This window comes from Macrotis lagotis, chromosome 1 (assembly GCF_037893015.1).
Source record: "Macrotis lagotis isolate mMagLag1 chromosome 1, bilby.v1.9.chrom.fasta, whole genome shotgun sequence".
Taxonomy (NCBI): Eukaryota; Metazoa; Chordata; class Mammalia; order Peramelemorphia; family Peramelidae; genus Macrotis; species Macrotis lagotis.
In genome coordinates, this window is record NC_133658.1 from 708,583,677 (window position 1) to 708,607,832 (window position 24,156).

General features: G+C 36.8%; 2 protein-coding genes across 7 annotated transcripts in view; one reads left to right on the forward strand and one right to left on the reverse strand.

The window, feature by feature from the left end:
• PKP4 (plakophilin 4) overlaps positions 1-19,643 on the reverse strand; it is a 229,770-nt gene extending 210,127 nt beyond the window's left edge. For all 6 annotated transcript variants that reach the window (XM_074215929.1, XM_074215926.1, XM_074215928.1 and 3 more), the window contains exon 1: positions 19,535-19,643. The gene's annotated coding sequence lies outside the window, so the exon portion shown is untranslated. The remainder of the gene's footprint in view (positions 1-19,534) is intronic.
• A 301-nt stretch (positions 19,644-19,944) lies between these two features.
• The window catches only part of CCDC148 (coiled-coil domain containing 148), a 323,980-nt gene continuing 319,768 nt past the window's right edge, over positions 19,945-24,156 (forward strand). The window contains exons 1-2 of the mRNA XM_074215932.1: positions 19,945-20,040; positions 20,294-20,457. The gene's annotated coding sequence lies outside the window, so the exon portion shown is untranslated. The remainder of the gene's footprint in view (positions 20,041-20,293; positions 20,458-24,156) is intronic.

Sequence of the window (24,156 nt, forward strand, 5' to 3'; positions counted from 1 at the left end):
ATGAATATTTACAAAAATAAAAGTTGCCCAGATTAAATGAAGAGGAAAATAAAACCTAAATAACCTATCTCAGAAAAAGAAATTCAACGACCCATTATTGAACTCCCTAAGAAAAAATCTCCAGGGCCAGATGGATTCACAAGTGAATTCTATCAAACATTTAAGGCACAATTGGTTCCAATTCTATATAAACTCTTTGAAAAATGGGTGAAGTCAGAACTCTGCCTAACTCTTTCTATGACACCAATATGATGCTGATGCCTAAACCAGGAAGAGTTAAAACAGAGAAAGAAAACTATAGACCTATCTCCCTGATGAATATAGATGCAAAAATCCTAAATAAAATCTTAGCAAAATGATTACAACAAGTTATCACTAGGATAATACATTATGATCAAATAGGATTTATCCCAGGAATGCAAGGTTGGTTCAATATTAGGAAAACTGTTAGTATAACTGATTATATCAATAACATACTTATCAGAAATCATATCAATAAGATGCTGAAAAAGCTTTTGACAAAATACAGCACCCATTCCTACTAAAAACACTAGAGTGTGTAGGAATAAATGGTTTGTTCCTTAGAATAATAAAGAGTGTCTATATGAAACCATCAACAAGCATTCTATGCAATGACATCTTTCTCAGATCATAATGCAATGAAAATCATATGCAATACTGGGCTAGGGAGATATAGACTCAGAAGATTGGGGTGAAACAAGGATGCCCATTATCACCACTACTATTCAATACTGTATTAGAAATGTTAGCCTCAGCAATAAGAGAAGAAAAAGGAATTGAAGGAATTAGAAAAGGGAAGGAAGAGACAAAACTCTTACTCTTTGCAGATGACATGATGGTATACCTAGAGTATCCCAAAAAGTCGTCTAAAAATCTACTAGAAATAATTGGCAACTTTAGCAAAGTAGCAGAATAAAAAATAAACCCTCATAAATCCTCAACACTTCTATACATATGACTAGCAAGATACAGCAGAAAGAACTAAAAAAAGAAATCCCATTCAAAGTAACCTCAGACAAAAATAAAACACTTCGGAGTCTACCTGCCAATCAGACTCAAAAACTTTTTGAAAATGATTACAAAACACTTCTCGTGCAAATAAAATCAGATTTAAATAACTGGGCAAATTGCAACTGCTCATGGATAGGTCAAGCTAATATAATAAAAATGACCACTCTACCAGAACTAAACTACTTGTTTAGCGCCTTACCAATCAAAATTCCAAAAAATTACTTCAATGAGTTAGAAGTAAGTACATTTATATGGAGAAATGAAAAATCAACAATTTCCAGGGATTCAATGAAAAAAAATGCAAAAGAAGGTGGCTTATCCTTACCAGATCTGAAATTATATTATAAAGCATCAGTCCTCAAAACTGTCTGGTATTGGTTAAGAAATAGAGGCATGGATTAGTGGAATAGACTAGGTGCAATAGCAGGAAATGATTATAGTAATCTGCTGTTTGATAAACCCAAAGAGTCCAGCTATTGGGATAAAAACTCTCTCTTTTATAAAAATTGTTGGGAAAATTGGAAGTTAGTATGAAAGAAAGTTAGATTAGACCAACACTTCACACCCTATACCAAAATCCAAATAGGTACAGGATTTAGACAAAAAATAATATTATAAGCAAACTAGAAGATCAAGGAGTAATTTACCTCTCAAATCTATGGAAAGGGAAGCAGTTTATGACTAAGGAAAACAAGGAGAATATCATTAAAAACAAACTAGATAATTTTGATCAATTCAATAACCAAGAGCAATTCTGGAAGACCAATAATGAAACAAACTGCCAACCAATCAGAGAGGTGATGGAATCAAAATGCAGAGTGAGACCTGTATTTGCAGATATGGCCAATGTGATAAGCAAACTACAAGATGGAAAAGTAGTTTACCTGTCAAGATTTATGACCAAGGAAGAGATGGAGAACATCATTCAAAACAAACTGGATAATTTTGATTACATTAAAAAGCTTTTGCACAGACAAAACCACTGTAAATAAGATCAAAAGAAATGTAGTAAATTGGGAAACAATTTTTACAACTAGTATTTCTGACAAAGGACTCTTTTTGAAATATACAGAGAACTGAGTCAAATTTTCAAAAAAAACAATCCATTCCCAATCAACAAATAGGTCAAAGGATATGCAAAGGCAATTTACAGCTGAGGAAATCAAAGCAATTCAAAGTCATCTGAAAAACTGTTCCAAATCTTTACTTATTAGAGAAATACAAATCTCTGAGATACCACCTCACACCTCTCAGACTGACCAATAAGAGCAGAAAGGACAATGGCCAATATTGGAAGTAATGCAGGAAATCTGGGATACTAACACATTGTTGGTGGAGCTGTGAACTCATCTAGCCTTTCTGGAGAGCCATCTGGAACTATGCCCAAAGGGCAACAAAAATGTGCATATCCTTTGATCCAGCAACACAACTACTGGGTTTATACCCTGAAGAAATGATGAAAAAGGGTAAAAACATCACTTGTACAAAAATATTCAGAGCAGCCCTGTTTGAAATCAAGTAAATGTCCTTCAATTGGGGAATGGCTTAGCAAACTGGTATATATGTATGTCATGGAACACTATTGTTCTATTAGAAACCAGAAGGGATGGGAATTCAGGGAAGTCTGGAGGGATTTGCATGAACTGATGTTGAGTGAGATGAGCAGAACCAGAAAAACATTGTACACCCTAACAGCAACATGGGGGCGATGATCAACCTTGATGGACTTGCTCATTCCATCAGTGCAACAATCAGGGACAATTTGGGGCTGTCTGCAATGGAGAATACCATCTGTATCCAGAGAAAGAATTGTGGATTTTGAACAAAGACCAAGTACTATTACCTTTAATTTAGGGGGGAAAAAAACCTGGTATCTCATTGTCTGATCTTGCTATCTCTTATACTTTATGTTTCTTTCTTAAGGATATTATTTCTATCTCATCTGCCTTCTGTGGGGGGGTGGGGGGAGGGAAGTAAGATGGGGGGGAAATTATACTGGTCATTTCAAAAATAAAAAGTCTACCAAAATTATGAATCACAAATTGATTTAAAATTTACATAAGAATGTTAAATGTAAAAATAAGAGTTATCATTTACTAAGTGTGATTGTTTTAAGTTTGAATATATTCTGAATTTATATAACTAAAATATTTGAAATGTACTTACTCTTATCTTTACCATTTGAAGGAACAAAAGTTTTACAGCTTAGTAAAGGAGGCCTTAAACAAATTTGTGAAGGATTATTAAGGGTTTTTTTAAATCTCGATCTGTAACTTCACAAATACAGTATATACCTGATATAGAATCTCCCTATCAATATATCAGTATCCTTTTTATAAGAAAGTCTTAGCTTAACGAGGTGGGAGTGGGGGGTTAACACAGGCACAATATGTGTCAGAGAGAACGGAATCTAGATCTTTTCCAAAGTTCTTGGTTATTTTCAACAGCCTCTAATTCCTCAAAAACTACCAAGTCTTAAAATTTTATTAGTATTTATATTGTAGTATTATAGATACATAATAGTATTGTATAGAATTTATAAAAAAACTTTAAAAATTCATAATGACACAAAACTAGAAAGAATACTTATGTTAATGTAAAATCTAGACTCTTAACAGTTTTACCAAAAGCCCCAAAGTATAGATAAAATTTTAAATGAAGACATACAAATGCGTTATTTGGTTAAAAAAAGTTAAATGTTCAAATAAGAGATGAGAAATCCCTGACTCAAAAGCCATTTAGTTGAAAAAGCAAAGAATTTCAGTTTACTACAAGCTCAGAATAAATGAGCTGTCAAAAAGGCTAATGTAATATTAATGAAAGCTCATGCACAGTATTCAAAAAATTGAATATTAGCTGTACTATACTTTGCATTGGGCAGACTTCATATGGAATACTATATTCACTTCTGAGTGTCATATTTAAGTGTCAAACCTTCATAAAGAGTTGAACAGGATAAGGGAAGTCTCTATATTACCTCACAAGAAATGGCAAAGACAAGACTTTATAAAGGCTTACATAAAAGCAGCCTTCAAATATTTGAAAGGCAATCATGTGGAAGAGGTTTTAGATTCTTATTAGGGATGAAGGGAGAGAACAAGAGACAATAGGATTTAAGTTACAGAAAGCCTGGTTTCAGCAACTTCAAAAAGATCAAAATTTCAACAGTTCAAAAATGGAGTAAGACTGCTGTGTGAAGTGGTAATTTATCCATTGCTAGCTATACACATGTAACATTTGACCAACAGAAGTGATTCTTGAATGAGGAAGTCGAATCAAATTCTATGCTCCTCTGAACTCATGGAATGAGATATTTAGGAAACAAAAGGTCTAAACTTAGATACAGATAAGGCTCAGAGTAATCCCTGAAAATAAAAATGGAAGGTTGGTGGGGTGCCAAGTCAAGAGGACAGGACAGAACAGAGACAACCCAGTAGAATTCTCTCAATATTCCCCTCCAAACAACTTTAAAATAACACTTCGTATCAAATTTTGGCATGACAGAGTCAACAAAAGATCAGAGTGAGATATTTTTCTTGCCTAAAAGGACATCAAGTTTGTGTCATTAGAGGTCACAAAGAAAAAGCAGCAACAGCAGGAACTTTGGGAGTTCTCAGAAGAGGGTCAGAACCAGGTAAGGAAGAGATTACAATGGATTTTTTGCTGGCACTGTTGACAGTTGCCTCTATGGCTCATATGCAGTTCTGACAAGTGCTTGGGGCTGCAGGGAACCAGGAGGCCTTCCTGAGTAAAGACAGCAAAACACAGATCAGGAGAACAGTGACACTCCTCTCTCCATATCAGATACCTTGGGAAGGATCAAAAACTTGCACCACTATAAATAGATCTAAAAACAGGAACATGAAAAAGCTAAACGTTTGGAACAGTGCCTCCCTATCCCCAGAGCCCAACTTTAACATAAAGTTCTAAGCCATAGTTTGGAAAATTATGCATACAACAAAAATAGAGAATGATCATAAAAGGCTAGTGTGGTAGCAGGGAAGACCAAGACAAAAACTCAAAAAAAAAAAGGCAACAATGTGAAAATAGCCATAAAATCTCAAAGAAAGAAAAAAAACTAAACTGAGCCAAGCCCAAGAAGAATTCTAAAAAAAAAAAAAATTAAGGAAGAGAAAAGAGTGGTAAGATAATTTAGGAAAGACAACAAGTTTTACAAGAAAACTAGGCAAAGAGAATTAATCTCTTGGTAAAAGAGGTACAAAAAATATGGAAGAGAATAACACCCTAAAAAACAGAATGGACCTAAAGGTAAAAGAAATCTAAAAATTCATTGAAGAAAATTGGTCAAATAAAAAGGAGGTATAAAAATTCATGGAGAAAAACGACTCCTTAAAAACAGAACTAGCTAATTGGAAAAAGAAGTACAAAAACTCACTGAAAAAAAAATTCTTTAAAATTATCTTAAAAGTCAAAAAATGAAAAAAAGAGATGAAAATGTGAAATGTCTCATTGGAAAAAATAACAGATCTGGAAAACAGGTCCAGGAGAGATCATATAAGAATTATGAGACAAACTGAAAACCAGGATTAAAGAAAGTATTTCCAAGAAATTACCAAGGAAAACCAACCTGATATTTTAGATCCAATCACCTCCTAAAAGACATCCCCAAATAAAAACTCTCAGGAATATTAAAGACAAATTTCAGAGCTCCAAAGTCTAGTAGAAAATATTGCAACATCCAGAAAGAAACAATTTAAATGTTGTGGAACCACAACTAAGATCCTATGAGAATTAATGGCTTCTGCTTTAAAGGAGCAGAGGTCTTCCAATTGAGTATTCCAGACAGCAAAAGAATGAGTTAAGATAAAAAGAACAACCTTCTCACCAAAACTGAATATGATCCTTTGGGGGAAGAAAATGACATTTAATGAAAGTGAACTTTCAAGCATTCCTGATGAAAGCATCAGAGCTGAATAGAAAATATGATATTTAAACACAAGACTAAAGAGAAGCACAATAAGGTAAACAAATGCATTTTCACAAGGGTCTCAATAAAGTTAAACCATTTTCCTATATGGGAAGATGACACATGTAACTTGATAATTTTATCATTATTAGGGCCGTTAAAAGGAATTACATACACAGAAATCATGCAAATCAACTATAATGGAATGATGTAAAAAATAATGTGTGAGAAAGGGGAATGCACTGGGAAAATGGAAGAGAAAATAGGGTGTGTGGGTGGTGGGCAATGCTTGAACCTTATTCTTACTGGAATTGATCCAAAGAGGTAAGAATATATAAACACACACAGGTGTGTATAAAAATATAGCTTAACAAATTGAGAAGCAGGAAAGGAGGGAGATGAGAAGGGGAGTAGGGCAGACAAGAATGATAAAAGGGAGATTAGATTGTGGGAGGCAATGACAAGAAACAAAATAGACTTCTGAGGAGGAATAGGATAAAAAGAGAGAATGAAACAGAAATAATAGATTGAAGGGAAATACAGATAATAATCCAAATTGTAAATGTGAATGAGATAGTCATCTATAAAACAGAAGTGGATGTATTAAAAAAAGTAAAACATAACAAAAAGTTGTTTACAAGAGATATTCTTGTAAACAGAATGATGCATGTGTGCACATACACACACAAACACAGTTAAAATAAAAGGCTGGTCTTTTTGTAGTGGCAAAGAATTTGAAATTGAGGGAGTACTCAAACAAATTATGATATATGAATGTGATGGGATTACTATTGTTCTATAGGAAATCATGAGTGGACAGACTTCAGGAAAGCCTAGAAAGACAAGAACTAATGCTGAGTGAAGTGAGTAGAACCAGGAGATCATTGTAGTTGTGTCCCTCATGAAGATCATGACCTCAGGGAGATGATGCCAGGGCAAACAAGTGAATTGTATTTAAATGAAGAAGGGCTGGGCCCTCACTTTTTCCTCAGAAGTCATCTAGTTCCAGTGTTCAGATATTAATTAGGACTGGAGATGACTGGTTGTGAGGCAATGAGGGGTAACTGACTTGCCCAAGTCACACAGATGTTTAAATGTCTGAGGCCACTTGAACTCAGGGTCCTTCTGACTCCAAAGCTGATACTCTATCCACTGTGCCACCTAATACATTAAGAACAATATTGTGAGACTATGATGTTCTCAGTTCCTCTAAGCAGTTCAATGATGAAAGAGAATCCTGAGACCTGTTAATGGAAAATGCCATCCACATCCAGAGGAAAAAAAAAACTATGGAGTTTGAATAGAGAGCAAAGCACATTATATTCACTACTTAAAACTTATGTTTTTTCTTTCTTTTCCCATGTTTTTTTCCTCACTTCTAAATTTTTCTTTTACAACATGACAAATATGAAACTATGTGAAACACAATTGTACATGTACAACCTATATCAGATTATTCACTGCTATGAGAGGAGAGGTGGGAAGGTGATAGAAAAATGTGGAACTCAAAAACTTGCAAAAGGATGAATGTTGAAAACTATCTTTGCATGTAATTGAAAAAATTTTAAAAAATTTAAAAAAAATCCATGAAAAAAAAATCAAGCAGACTTTTATGCTCTAGTTTTTTTTCTTTAATGTACATTTCAAATAATATAAGTAGCAGGAAAGGGAATTTTATTGCTAAAAATAATTTTTAATTATATTATTTTTTAAAAATGATTTAAAAAAATAAAAGGTTAGAGTAGAATCTAATGTCCTTCAGTTAAACTAAAAACAAAGGCAGGTGCAGCAATCATGACTTCTGACAAAGCAAAAGCTTTTAAAAGCAATTAAAGGGGTGGCTAGGTGTTGTAGTGGATAGAGCACGGGCCCTGGAGTCAGGAGTACCTGAGTTCAAATCCGACCTCAGACACTTAATGATTACCTAGCTGTGTGGACTTGGGCAAGCTACTGAACCATTGCCTTGCAAAAAAACAAAAACTAATTTAATTTTTTTTTTAGGTTTTTGCAAGGCAAATGGAATTAAGTGGTTTGCCCAAGGCCACACAGCTAGGTAATTATTACGTGTCTTGAGACTGGATTTGAACCCGGGTACTCCTGACTCCAGGGCCAGTGCTTTATCCACTGCACCACCTAGCTGCCCCAAAAACTAATTTAAAAGCAATTATTGGGGAAGCCATATTTTGCTAAAAGGTACCATAGATAATGAAGTGATGTCAAAAATCTTTTTAGCAAGTTTCTCTGATAAAGACTCTTCTCAATATATATTGAGCATAGAATTGAGTCAAGTTTACTAAAATAAGAACCATTTCCCAAAAGATAAATGGTCCCAAATGAAAAATAGGCAGTCATACAGAAAAACTCTCTAAATCGCTATTAGAGAAATGCAAATTAAAACAACTCTGAGGCAACATCTCCTTACTATCAGAAATAGAAAATGAGGAGGGGGTTGAGGGAAAAATAGATACATTCATCAACTACTGGTAGTTGTAAATTGATCCAACCATTCTGGAGAACAATTTGAAACCAGGTTCAAAGTCTATAAAATGACATATTCCTTTTGACCCAACAATACCACTACTAGGTCTTTACCTGAGAGACATTAAAGAAAAAGTAAATAGATGTTGAAATATGTATTTACAACAGCTCCTTTTTATGGTAGCAAAGGATTGGAAATGGAAGAGATGCTCTTTGAGAAATGGCTGACCAAGTTGTGTCACATGATTGTAATGGAGTATTAATGTGCTATAATAAATAATAAGGGGGATGGTTTCGGAAAAACATGAAAAGAATATATGAACTGATACAAAGCAAAGTGAGAGTAAGTGGTAGATCATTGACCACAATAATAGCAATGTGGTGTTGTTGATCAACTGTGAAAGATGAGGCTACTCTGATCAATACAATACAGAGAGCAAACTGATGAACTGAGTATCAAACTGTAGAATAATTTTTTCTTTTTTTCATATGGAAATGTTTTGCAAGATGTCACATGTATAATTGCTACATTGTGGCAGCTAGGTGGTGCAGTGGATAGAGCACCATCCCTGGAGTCAGGAGGACCTGAGTTCAAAAACGACCTCAGACACTTAATAATTCCCAGCAGTGTGATCTTGAGTAAGTCACTTAACCCCAGTGCCTTGCAAAAAACAAAAACAAAAAAAGCCTATATTGCTATATTGCTTGTCTTCTTAGTGGGCGCGGGAGGGCATGGGAGGAAGAAAAAGAATTTAGAACTCAAAAATTAAAAAGAATAGAATGTTAAAAATAAGAAACGTTCCCCCAAATGTCCATCAATTGGGGAATGGATGAACAAATTGCCTGTGCGTTATGGAATACTATTGTTCTATTAGAAATCAAGAGGGATGGAATTTCAGAGAAGCCTGGAAAGACTTTCATGAACTGTTGCTGAGTGATATGAGCAGAACTAGAGGAACACTGTACACCCTAAGAGCAACATGGGGGTGGATGATCAACCTTAATGGACTTGCTCAGTTCATCAGGGACAATTTTAGGATATCTGCAATGGAGAATGCCATCTGTATCCAGAGAAAAAAACTGTGGAGTTTAAACAAAGACCAAAGATCTTTACCTTCAATTTTTTTTAAAAAAAGTTGTCTTATATACTATATAATTTTACTTTCTCCAATATTTTATTTTTTCCTCAAGGATATGATTTTTCTCTTAACACATTCAATATTGATCAATGCATAACCTGGAAACAATGTAAAGATTATAAGACTGCCTTCTGTGGGGAAGGAAGAGAGGATGGGGAAAAATATGTAAAAGTGACAGGTAGAAACTACTATTTATAATTAGGAAACAAAATATTTATATAAAAGAACACCCCTTGTTGCCTATTTCCAGGATGATAAAAGACAAACCTGAAGACCTTCATAATCTAGCTTTCACTTACTTTCTTGTTTAATTTCACAATAATAACTCTCTAAGTGACCAATCTGTATTCTCTCCTCCTCCATTTAAGAAGAGGAAGATAACTGGCATCTGCTAAGACATCTCATTCCTCATCCAGCTGCATTCATTCTGACTCTTTTTCGACTTATTTGGTTTCTCCACCTTCCCCTCAGGTATTCTATCACACCCTAGCTTTCTTTTCAGTATAGTTCCATTTGATTGTAAGCTTTTTTGAGGTCCATCTTTTTCATTTTTATATCCTTAGTCCTTGCACAATGCCTAGCCCATAGAAAGCACTTAGATGTTTACTGAAGATTGACCGAAATCCATGTCCAAACTAAACGACTATTTGTTGCTCCTAGTCATTGATACTCCATTATCCGACTTTGTGCATTTGTTTACAATTTCAGAATCACTCTAGACTTCCCACTCTTCCTTAACCTTCATCACCCACCTTATTCCTCATCTCCAATCACTGGCCAAATTTTTGTTCACTCCACTATAAAACATCTCAACCCACTCTAGTTCTCCTCCTTCCTCTTTCACCTAGACTAATAGAACCCAATTGATGTCCCTATCTCATTCCTTAACCCTCTCCTATCTATCCTCCCCATGGCTGCTACTCAGTGATCTTCCCTAAAACTCAGGAACAATTTCCCTGCTCAGAAAGTTCCACTGATTCCTTGGTTTTATAATAAATACAAACTTCTATATGCCTCCCTAAGCTTATTATACAATATTACCCTTCATGCTCTTTATATCAAAACAAAATGGTCTACTTCACTTTTCTCACATGACATTTTATTTTTCAGTTCTCTATCTTTGTATAGGTTGTTACCCTCACCTATGCATTCTTCACCTTGCTTCCCTCAAAAGCTGATCTCAATTGATACATCTGACATAATCAAATCTTTCCTGATCTCCACCCAGGTTCTAGTCCTGTCCAGGAGTCAACTCCCACAATTTACTTTTATTTATTTTGCATAGATCTTATATTTGCTTATCTGTCTATATGTTATGCCCCCCCATATAAGCACTGAAATTCAAAGTAAAAAATGAAAACCACTCCTCTCAAGAAAATTTCATTCACAGTACCTGAAACACAATAGGCGATTAATGCTTTCTAACTGTGTAAGCCATTTTCTAACCCTTGAATTTACCCTATACTCCCTCTCCAAATTCTTTACTGAAAACTCTCAGCTTGAGTGCCACTTTCTAGGTGAAACCTTTCCTTATCCAGTCTTTCAAATGTTAGCACTTTCTCCCTTTTCAGTTTACTTTTGTATTATACTTTTTATTCCCCAAACAAAATGTAAACTTCTTGGGGTAAGAGACTTTGATTTTTTAAAAATCTGCAATGCAGTCTTTTTTTAAAAAAAAGTTTTTATTGATTTTTTTTTAACTCCAAGTTTTCCCCAGTATCTCTCCCTGCTTCTCCTATCTCCCAAGAGAGCCAATAAAAATACAAATAGTATTTTTTAAAGACAAAAAATGGGAAATCAATATCATTAATACTTTTGGATTTCATCAAAACAACAAAAAAGTTCATATCTATGTTCAACAAATAACATTTGTTGACCTCCTACCTCAACTAAGCGGCTAAGCGATGGTTCTCACATCTCTTCTTTTGAGTCATGCTTGTTCTTTATAATTTTGTGACATCTTTGGTTTTTATTGTGGTTACTCTTTCCATTTACAGTTATCCCTTCTACAGCACGATTTTAACCATCTTGATTTTGATATACTGACACTCAGAATAAGAAATTTTTGTGAATGAGAATTATGGGGGTAAGTTTTGTGGAAGCTACAGATGACATGCAAGGGTCAGCAGACAACATGGAAAAAGGTTAGAAACTCAGAAATGTTTAAATCAAATTGTATAACAAGGTACTGTAAATACCACATAAAAGGGGAAAAAATAGATTTTCTCTGATAGAAAGGGAGAGCCAAAAAATTTTTACATAGATTTGATTTTCCAGATCAAGAGGGTGCCATGCCCCAAACTGCTGTGATGTGGAAGGGATAACTATATTACGTAATCCCTGCATATTGTCTTCTTGGCTCTGCTCACTCTAATCAACAGCATATCATGTAGATCTTTCCATGCTCCTCAATATTCACATTTGCTGCTTCTAACATAATCATTTTACTCCATTAAATTTATGTACAATTTGCTTAACTATTTCCCAATTGGTTGGTATTGACTTTATTTTCAAATCTCTCTTATAACAAAAAATGGTGCTACAAATAATTTGGGGGCTTTTCTTATCAATGGAGGAGATTAAGCTTAATGGAATCTCTAGGTCAAAAGATATGGATATGTTAGTTAATTTATTTTTTTATTCCAAAGGCTTTCCAAAAGACTTGTAATAATCCATAGGTTCTACCAATAATAGTACAATTTTTTTAATGTTTGGATGAATTTAAATTCAAGACTACCACTATCCAAGCCACACTCAAATACTTCTAATCTGAACTCCTCAATTTCAACAATAAGATTGTTTTACAAAATAACTCTAAATTGCCTCAAAACCCCAAACTTCTCTTTCAATACCATATATCAACAAAATTGTTTGAGCAGATTACTCTCCTTATCTTCTATATGCATGACATGTTTTCCCAACTACACACCTTAAGCCATGATGGGTCCTTAAAATGGAAACTTCTTCCACACATACTTGTCCATTCTCAAGGTTCAACTTATGTCTCCTACTTTCATGATAACCCAGTAATTGTTGACTTCCAACTCCCCCTCTTCTATACATCTGTAGTATTAATTTTCTATAAACACCATTAGACAGAGATAGACTATTTTGTTGTTTCTTTTTTCATGTCAATGGACCTTATCTCTTTAAAGTAAGTTTTAAATTTCTGAAGTCAAAGACTAATTCCTAAAAAGCTTCTGGGTTTAATTTTTTTTTTTAATTTTGAGGAAGAGATATTCTCTTTATTTTGCAAGGATCTGTGATTTTGCCATTTTGGAGCCCTCCATCCCCAGGACTTATACCACTCTGACTTGGTATACTTGAAGTCCTAGGGACATGTTTGAGGCAGAGAAAAGTTACTTGCACAGAGTCACAAGGTTAGTATCACAGGCAGAATTTCAACCAGACAGGTAGGCAGCTAGGCTAACCCAGTAAGGAGAACAGTGGACCTAGAGTCAGGAAGACCCGAGTTCAAATCCTGCCTGAGACAATTACTAGTCATGTGACCTTGGACCTTTTTGTTTGAGGTTTCTCATCTGCAAAATGAGGATTATCCTCTATATATTATTATTATAATGTAATATATTATTATAATATAATGTATTATATAACAGGAACTACTTCTTGGGATTGTTGTGAGAATAAAATGAGATGGCACTAAAGCATTTTGCAAATGGAAAAGCACTGTATAAAATCAGCATTTTAGCCACTATTTCACTTTGCCTCTACATTTTCTCAACAGAAAACTCCTGAACAAAAACAGACAGTATGAATCTCATCCTTATACTAAAAGCAAAGTTTATCAGTTAAACCTCAAGACCAACAGAATACAACTGGAAATGGTCCAGAGAAACGAAACTAAAATGATCAAGAAGGGAGAACTTGGGAAAGAGGGGACTCTGGTGGCTAGGGGATATATGACATTATTTTAAAGCACTATTCAGAAATGGGACTAGATCTATTTTGCTTCTGTCTAAAAGATAGAAAATAGGAATAAAGAGCAGGAGGCTAAACAGAAGATTTAGGCTAAGGAAAAATATCTTAAGAAATTAGGGCTATAAAAAATTGGATTGGACTACTCTAAGCAAAGGCATTTTTCTTTCTTGGATCTTGAAGAGTAATTCTTTAATTCAGGAACATATTGAATTAAGATAGTCTTCTGAGGCCCCTTCCAATGGTGGACAAAGTAGTAGTAGACGAAAAACTATTGCAAATTCATCATTATTACTAAAAACACGATTCACAATTCTACCATGTTGAGCCAGCAGATTCATCTTCATATATTAAAGATATGATTTTAAAAAACCCATAAATTGGGATTCTTTAGTCTGGAAATATAAAGGCTAAAATGAAAATAAGTAACATAGAAAAATCATAATGTATATATAAAAATGCATTACATAAAGACAAAACCTTTGTAAGCCTATGATGGCATATAATTTTACCTAGAAAATCCAGATATCCCTTGTTTGACCTTGAAAATTCTCAACTTCTTCATTAAAATTCCTTACTAAGCAGAATATAATGATGTGGTATCAAAGGTTTAAATAGTAAATAGGTTCAAAAAAAGATTTACATAAATTTTTTAAGTTCCTAAAGTTCAATGTACATGCATAATGCTTATGAACAACATCATTTAAAAAAATATACACTTAAGATAGTCCAGTAAAAAAAAAAACAAATGCCCAAAGGTATCAATTCATGAACCTATCAATTGATCCACAAAAATTACCACTTTTCTAACACTTTTCCCTAAACTGACAAGTCAACCATATTTTACAAGTGTATTATGCAAAATTTCAATGCAAAAGGACATAAAACATATGTTTATATTTTAACTATTTTACTTTCCACTTCTTTGAACTGAGACCATTACTTTATACCTTTTAAAGTTAGCAAATTTATTAAGTTTATTCATACTTCCTACTCTTTCTGACAATGAACAAATACTCTTGTAAGCAGTTTTAAAGACTTCAAGTGCTACATACTTAAAGGATCTCCAGAGGCAAATTTCTTTATGTGTTGTTAGCTGATTTTATTTTTTATTGATAATCACTTGGGGAAACCAATACCCTCTTAGTTCATCTGAATTTTGGTTACTTGCTTTCTCAAAATACCCTGACCCTACTCATGAGATTTTACATTTTGAATCTGTCCCTATAAAGCAAGTTAATAGTCTATAATTACCTGTAGAGTTGTGTTATTGCCCTGAACACTGCAATGTAACTGCTTTTTATCATCCATATAGTAGTATGGATATGAACTCCCCCCAGCTGCTCTTCTAAATCTGTTGAATACTTGGAAGGGTGGGTCATTCAGAAGGCATATCACAGCATATAGAATTAATTTGGAGAGCCAAATATAACACTTTTATTTTTATTTATTTATTTTTAGGTTTTTTGCAAGGCGAATGGGGTTAAGTGGCTTGCCCAAGGCCACACAGCTAGGTAATTAAATATCTGAGGCCCGACTTGAACTCAGGTACTCCTGACTCCAGGGTCGGTGCTCTATCCACCTCACCACCTAGAAGCCCCCAAATATAACACTTTTATACATATAAAAGTTAGAATTAACATCAAAGTAAGTCTCAAAGTAGAAAAGAAGTCACAAAACTATTACCTACAACCTGAGGATCTGGGTATGTGCATCATAGGAGGGAAGAGGAAGACAACTGCTTGCATGCTAGGTTACAGAACCCAGACTGGGTCCACAATTTTATATAGAGTCCAGTACTCTCTCCTACACACCAGTAAACAATTACCTCCTTTAGAAATGTGTCACTGACTTCACAGCAGCATACATTCCTATACCCTACAAATTTGAAGGCTCTTGGATCCCTTCCTCCAAGTGCTAAAACCCAATAACAGTTCTGCTTACATTTACTAATGTGCGCTCCCTTCCTTAAAATGAGCTTTCCTTTGATTACTAATGCAAAAGTCTTTATGGTCATTCATGCTTTAATACTGCAATTTTGCCTACCAATTCTATCCAGTTCCAAACTGCTTGAGATAGTACCTGTTATACAACAGGTGCTTAAATAAATATTCATTGACTGCTGACTAATAAAATGATCATAGATATGTCAAAACTAAACAGAAATAAATTTCATTGATCCAAGAGAAATGTGTTGCAATTGATTTGAGAATATTATAAATATCAAACTTCCAATTTTTACAATTTGAGACTAAACATAATTTTACTTTTTTATTATTAAGATTTATTAAAGGGGCAGCTAGGTGGCGCAGTGGATAGAGCACTGGCCCTGTAGTCAGTAGTAGCTGAGTTCAAAGCCAGCCTCAGACACTTAATTACCTAGCTGTGTGGCCTTGAGCAAGCCACTTAACTCCATTTGCCTTACAAAAACCTTAAAAAAAAAGATTTATTAAGTCATATAATTCAAGTGAATACAAAGTTTTGTTGGATTCTTTCATGGCAGCACAAGCAACAATGTGAATATTATATAATGTTAATGCATTTAGAAGGAAAAATGCAATTTAGAAGGAAAAATCCCATTTCTATACTTGCCTCAGTCAGTTCCCTTTTGACAGAGGTAGAAAGAGGCTGCTAGAACCTAGTACATATCTTCAATCTTTACTCTAATGGTCTTCATAACCTGCTCAGTTTCAAAATGAAATTATTGAACAGTCATAGTAAAAATTTTTTTTTCTAATCTATAAAATATAGAGGAAATAGATCTTGCTGAACAAATATAAGGTGTGGGGGTGGCTAGGTAGTGCAGTGGATAAAGCACAGGCCCTGGAGTCAGGAGTACCTGGGTTCAAATCTGATCTCAGACACTTAATAACTACCTAGCTGTGTGGCCTTGGGCAAGCCACTTAACCCCATTTGCCTTGCAAAAAAACCTACCCCCCCCCAAATATAAGGTGTCTGTAATTTTGCTGTCCCTTCAACTCAATGGTGTGTGTGGGGGGAAGGATATAGTGGGAGCTTTTAAAGTCAGTTTCCCCTTTTTTACTAGTAGTAAAACTTTAAAAAGTCTTTTAGAAAGCCATGCTTGTTTCAGAAAAAAAGGGAACTCAATGAAATTACATTTTGTTCCACAAGAAATCAGGAGAAAAATCCAACACTTGTGAAAACTCTCTACTTTTGCTGCTGCTTCCCAATAATGAAAAGAAAACAAATTCAGCTTATCCTCAAAGTTTTGTTTCTGCCCTTCTTTGCTGTTAACCTCACTTTAGCTCTAAAACAGATACTTAAATATCATAGCATTATTCATTTTCTACTCATATCAAGCCCATTAGAATTGTGTTTCCATGAGTAGTATGTCAATGCTAGCAGAAAAGTTACCAGGGTACCATTTAGAACAATAAAGTAATAACTAGCCTGAACAAATTAAAGCAATTTCCAAAAATGCCTAAGAAATCCCAGAAGTTTATGCACTGGAAGAACTGGACTACACCCTTCATTCACCTTTTAAGGTGAAAGGATACAAGTAATAATGCTATATTAGAAATAAGCAAGTTGAGGAAAATGGAGAATAAATGCAGATAGATCATATACCCTAGATTTTATTAAATTCCCCAACTATGTTAATATTTTATTAAATAGATTGGTATATTTCAGATGAAATGAAGATACTAATGATATATTTACAATCCCATGATAGTTTAAATTTTCTGTTAAAATTCAAATGTAATACCAACATCTTAATCACCTTTTTAAAATAAAATATGAAATGTATTGAGATTATAGGTAAATTTCTGCAGTTTGGATTTACCCTCTAAATTACAACCTAGTGAAAAAACATTTGTTTTTTTTTTAAATTAAATCACAAGCTAATTTTTTTTTTCTGCCATCTCTGGCCATAAGGTCACAGCACCTTCCCCAGTACTGCAGAATCCAATACTGTAGACCAGGAACACACCCTGTGGACAGAGTTCAGGGGTCCCAGAACTTGACTTGGAAAACAAAATTACATCTTTATGGCAATATTGGTTTCCTATCTAATCTTATGTATGTTTATTTTATGCATTAGAAAACATTCTGAGAACAGGTTTTCACCAGACTTCCAAAAAAGTATATAATATTTAAAAAAAATCTGAAGAACTCCCTACTGTTGTGAATCAAACAGAATGGAGCTTTTTTTCTATGAATGGAATCAAAATTTTAGAATGCATGATTAATAATGGAAAGGTCTGTCAAGCAGTTAAAACTAGCTACCCAAAATATCAAAATAGGTATACAGTATATAGTTATTTTAATTTCCTAATGCAGCAGAGCAACAATCTTATTTTCTACTTTGTAGTCTGAATTTCAGACCAAAATAAGAATATATTTCAACTTGTACTGCCATTGGTTCTAATAAAAAAAAAAGTTTGCTGTTACACTTACAATGTTAAGATATCAAGAAAGCATTAACTTAGAATATTTCGTGATTGTAACCATAGGTATAAGAAAACTAACAACCAGGAATAATTCCCCATCAGTTTTTGTTTATTATTTTGCCTTGTCCAATTTTCATACAAAGGCTTTCATCCAAGTCAGGTAACCACAGAAAATATCTTAATCTGGGAAATAAACTCATTATTTTCCTGAGTCTGGTCCAAAATTCACAGAGAAGCTTATAGTACGTATTCTCAAAAGCAAACTAAGTCTCATATTAAGCACACACTTACTTTTGTTTACTTCCACTCAAACAATAATTTAGCTGGCTTCCATTAAGGTTTCTCTATACCAGGAGGAAAGCTCTTTACAAATTTTTTTTTTCATTACATTTGTACAAAATTATCTGTGACCTTGCAAATAAAAGTCATCCAAACGACAAATCACACAGCCAACTGGAAGAGAATATAAAAATTTTGCAAACCAAAAAAAAAAAACGTTCCTTTCTTAAAAAAATTTATCGAAAGCGTTCTTTGAACTTGTTTCCTTCGTGTCAAGAAAAAAAATCAACTTTTAATTTAAAAACTCCATAGCAATAATTTTTCATTTTATTCAACTAAGTCACCATGCTCCAAGTTATTCCCTTTTCCTCTTCCCCTCCTCCTTAAGCGATCAGGATGACTACAAAACCAGAAACGCAACCTTTCTTAAGCAATGCAAATCCTGGAAGAGGCGTGCGTGCGATTGCTGCAGCTCGTGGCATTTCTCTGCCATTTGCAAAGGTAACTGGCAGGCACCTCGTTTAACTGTAGCAGACAGCTCTATCAGTCCCATCTCCGGCCAAACACCGCCTCTCCGTCTCTATTCACTATGCATTATATGGATTCTGAAGTAGACCAAAAAAAAAAAATGACAATTCTTATGACATGTGAGGAGCGCGAATCTTGCTCGCATTCCGTCTCCCGTTCACGAGCACCAACAGACATTTTAAAATCGGCGATGCCCTCCTGGGAACGTCCACCTTCGGGTCCCGGTTTCCGAGCGAGCCCAACCGGGGCAGCCGGGCGGCTCGGCGAGGGCTGGATGACCTTGTGCGTTCGGTCTCCCCCCTCCCCCAAACTCATCCTCCCGGAGGAAAATGCCGCAAACCCGAGCGCGAGCCGGAGCGGCCCGGAGGATGCTCCGGGGCGCGGGCATTCCGCGCATTCCTGCACGGCCCGGGCCGGGGCCGGGGCCGGGGCCGGGGCGGGCGCGCTCCCTGCCGCCCTCGCCCGCACACCTGCCTCCCGGGAGCCGGCCGGGAAGCCGCACCGCAACTCTGGCCGAGCCGTCGGGGGGCTGCGGGGCCCGGGACGCGCACCCGCGGAGCGCGCGCCCGGGGGGGGGGGAGAGCGGGAGGAGCGGGGGGGGGGCGCGCAGAGGCGGCCAAAGTCCGGGGCGCGGGGCGGGGGGAGGGGAATGCAAATGGAGGGGAAACTTCGGCGTGGGGGAGGGGAGGCGGGAGCACGAGGCGGGGGGGCGCCGCCCGCCCCTCCCCCACCCGGCCGCCCCCGGGGCAGCGCGGCCGCCCGGCCCGGCCCTGCCCTCCCCTCCCCGCGCGCCGCGCACTTACTTTCCGGCTCGGGAAGCGGCGGCCGTCGCTCCGGGAATCGGGGACATCCGCGCGGAGGGGTCGCGGCTGCGGCACCCAGGAAAAAAGTGCCGGGGCCGAGGGAGCGTCCCTCCCCCCGCCGGGCCCCCGCCCGCCCGCCCGCCCCCTCCCCGGCACACGCCTCCCACCCACCCCCGGGCGGCGAGGCGGCGGCGGCGGCCGGCTTCCCCCCTCTACCCGGTGCCCATGGTGCCACCTCCCCCGGCGACGGCACCGACTCAGCCCAGGTGCCTGGCGCTGCCGAGCTCCGCCGAGCGGCCCCACCGCCCCAGCCAGCCGGCCCAGGGCTCCCGGGAACGTCAGCACGCCGCCGTCCCCGACCTGCCCCGCGCCCGCTCCCATTGGACGGCGGCGGAAGGCTGTCCCACCCTATTGGCCCGGCCCTCATATTGAACGGGCCAATGGGAGGCTGGGTTTCGGGTCGCCATAGAGACCGATGCTGTTAAGAGCGAGAGCGGCTGGAGAAGGTGGGGAGGGTGGGGAGCGGGAAGGTGTCCGGCTCCGGGGCCGAGGGCAGATCCCGGACCCCTCCGAAAGGCGCCTCGGGGGCGCCCCAGCCCACCCCCCTCGAGGCCCCCGCCGAGAAAGCCGAGAACCCGGGAGGGTCCCAGTCCCTTACCTCGGCTCCGGGGGGGCTGGAGCTTGCGGGGATCCCTTCTTAGACGTGGGTGGGCCTTCCCTGCTCCGCCTCACCCGGACGCATTTCCTCCCCCTCCACAGGGCTGTCAGTGGCGTGGAAGAGCTCCTACCCCACCCCTAGCCCCTCGCAATTCACCTGTCCCTGAAGGTGACCTCAGAAACAGATACTGTATCCACTTCTAGATGTGGGGAGCGGGTCCCCGAACCTACGCCCTTTGACCTATATGCAGCATCAGCTTCTGCCGGTGAGTCCGTTTCCCAAATGCAAAATCCGCCGAATCCTGCGGTGCTCTGGAATTCCTTTACTGCCTGTTCATCTCAACCCCCTGAAGATCTCGCTTCTACCTTAGTGTTTAAAATCCAGGCCCCTACTCGGAGGTATTTTTCTAGAGTGTTTTTCCTTTAAAAGAAAACGCAAAAAAAAAAAATGGTAAGGAAAAAGTCAAATGTGATGAGTTGTATTCTACAATAGGGGTTGGAATTAAAACACATTTTAACCTAGCCCACAACTCTCCATTATTAGCGAATGATACTTATTAAGAGGCTACATATATATTTAATCTCAACAAAACCAGTCAGACATTCTCTACAGTAGGAGGTTAAGTTCTGGAGAAAAGTACAGAGTGCAAAGGTAATGTCCCATCTTTTCGTGTGTGTGTGTGTGTGTGTGTGTGTGTGTGTGTGTGTGTGTGTGTGTATTTTAAGGGAAAGAGAGTACAATCAAATTCTGGCCAACGATTTTTAGGGAGCTTAATATTTCCTAAAATTAAGAATGAACCTGGTTTCAATAACAGGAATGAGCAGGTACATTTGGATTTTAATCCAGCCTCTCTTACTGCTTTGCTTTATGACATATTCACTCTGTTCCTGTTGTCTAATCTATAAAATAGAAATAAATATTATTTTTCCAAGTCTAAATAAGGGAAATGGACCCAATTAAAGCAAACACAACTAATGAATTTGGCGGGAAATAATAATCTATGTAAGTTTGTTATCCCAATGAAATATAACCATTAGTTTTCTAGTGCTAAATTTTTGCAAGGCAAATGGGGTTAAGTGGCTTGCCCAAGGCCACACAGCTAGGTAATTATTACCTGTCTGAGATCAGATTTGAACTCAGGTACTCTTGACTCCAGGGCTGGTGCTCTACCCATTAGGCAACCTAGCCGCCCCAAGATAAGACATTTTTAAAGATCATTATTATCCAGATTATATTTTTATTAAAAAAACAAACTTGTTTTAAACTCAATTTTGTAAAAAAGTAGTTGTACTTTTGGAGTTGCAAGTCTTCTATTAAGAGAGAGAAGCTTCTGTTATGAATTTTAAATTAGATAACATGCTTTGCTTTTGCATTTTAAAAAATCTTTTGCCTTTCTTCTGATGAAGCATTATACTTTAGTATGCTTATATCTAATCACAAATATTATACATTAGCTCATCAAGAAGATATCTGTGTTTTCAGTCTTTATAATTTGTGTGATGGAATCCAAACTTTGTTGCCATCTTTATTTAGGGTCAGACAATCAATCCCACATAGCAACTGAGTAGTTGTACAGCTGTCAGTGGAGTAACTTCTACTTTTCCAGCACTGAATAGGGAGCAACAAGTTAGTAGACTCCCTGCTTTCTTGCCTTGGCATCATGGGAATTTGGTCTGCCTACTTTAGAAAGAAATAATGGCCATGCTTCTATTGAAGGATGGAATAAGTAAAATTAAAACTTTATAAATAAAACCCATGTGAAAAATAATATATTGATGATCCTATAACATGCTACTGCTAAAAAAAAGGTTTGATTGTAGCAGCTTATGAATTCAAGGTATTTTTTATTAGTAAGGATAGAACAATAATGATTCATTTTCTCTGGTTCTAGGGTTAGATGGGAAATAGAAGAGACAAAACCAAATTATTTTCATTTTAGAATTATATACTTTTCTCCAGTGATGAGTCTCACTAATATTTCACATTTCTTATGCTGTTTGTAAAAATTAAAATTGAATAAAATATAACTTATTTAATTCTGTAATATGTTGCAATTTAACATACATTTATTTTACTATAAATTATGATTAAAAATGGTTCTCTTTGACAAACACTAGCTACAGCCCCACTTAAAGAAAAAGTAACATACTTTGTTTAAACTAGACTTATTTAACAGATAAATTAGTAATAGTTTGGATTACAACAGAATTTTTTGCTCTGCTGAAGACTTCACTGCAGGGAACCTTTTGGATTAACTGTTGATACATTTAAAAATATTATTAGTTTCACAAAAGTTCATTTTATACTCAACTCTTCAATAATTCAGTTATTTTGTAAAGTAAAGGTTGTTGTCAGTCATTTTAATTGGGTCTGACTCTTTGTGACCCTATTTGGAGTTTTCTTGGCAAAGATACTGGAGTGTTTTGCCATTCCTTCTCCAAAAGTAAGGGTACATTTGTATTAGATCATTATCCTTTGGTAAACTACTTGTGCTAAAACAAAAGACTATAATTGCACTTATTTAAACCTGACAAAATCTATCAAGCTATCAATGCCAAAAAAAAAGCAAAAAAGACAAAGATATGAATCTTGACTCTCATCATTTCCTGCCAGTTTCCTTTAGTACCCTACCATTTTCCTTTTCTCATTTTCATCTGCAGTGTAACAATCAGCCCTCCCAGTACCTTGGTCCCAGATCATTATCCAAGGAAATAGAAGTGGCCCTTAATGAATTGCCAGAGCAGCTGAAATATACACTGAAAATATGCATACTGGAGATAATACAATGTTGGAACCACTGAGTTAATTTTAAACAACCATCTCTGGAAAAGGAAAATGCTAAAATAAAGGGGAAAAAAACCAATATCATTACCACCAAAGAAGGTGATAGAGAAAATAAGCTAGTTTGCTTACATTTCTCATAAAACTTTTATGAGAATGATATGTGTATATATGTATATAGATACAATATCAAGAGAATGCTTTATGAAAATATATAAAAATAGTCAATGGCTACTAGTTATTAAAGTTAATCAAAATAGAAACAGCAAAACATAATCTTTCCGGAGATAACTTTTCTCATGGATGATGTTGTGAATAGGATCCACATGGAGGATGAATTCTCCACAAACTGTAAGGTATTCCAAATAATCTTCTTAGTGGATGACATTGTACTGATTAAGGGGGCGGCTAGGTGGTGTAGTGGATAGAGCACTGGCCTTGGAGTCAGGACCTAGCCATGTGGCCTTGGGCAAGCCACTTTTTAAACCCCCTTGCCTTGCAAAAAAAACTAAAAAAGAAAAAAAAAAGACATTGTACTGATTACATCTAACACCACCAGAATTTTACAAGACTTCTTCAATGAGATCCATCTTTATACAAGAAAGAAAAATTTGACAATCCCTATAGAAAAAAAAATAACTAAATGGATAAAAGCTGACTGACCATCCAGACTGTGATACTCTGTTGCAACAACAAATAGCTCACTGAGTCAGTTTATCTTGTCTGGGACAAGCACTGCAACTGAAAGCTGAATTGGGCCCATAGTTGAATGGTAGAAAGAGAACAAGCTGCATTGCATTTAAAAAATTGCATCATTTTAACAATCCCAAGCTTCTTCCAGGCAATAAAATGATCTCTAACTTTAATGCTATATCATAAACTGAATATTAAAATCAATACAAATAGTTAAATTTACATTTAAATAAATTTAGACATATCAATGGTTTTCCAGGCACTATCCCTTAGTCTTTATCAGTTACTTTCTCATACATTCTCATTTATTTTTATGTATTTATTTTTCTGAGGCAGTTGGAGTTAAGTGACTTGCCCAGGTCACAAGCTAATGAATGTCAGAGATCTGATTTGAACTCAGGTCCTCTTGACTTCAGGACCAGTGCTTCTGTCCATTGAGCTACTCCCTCTCTTTTACTTTTATATACAGTCATAAGGTGATTCTGGGGTA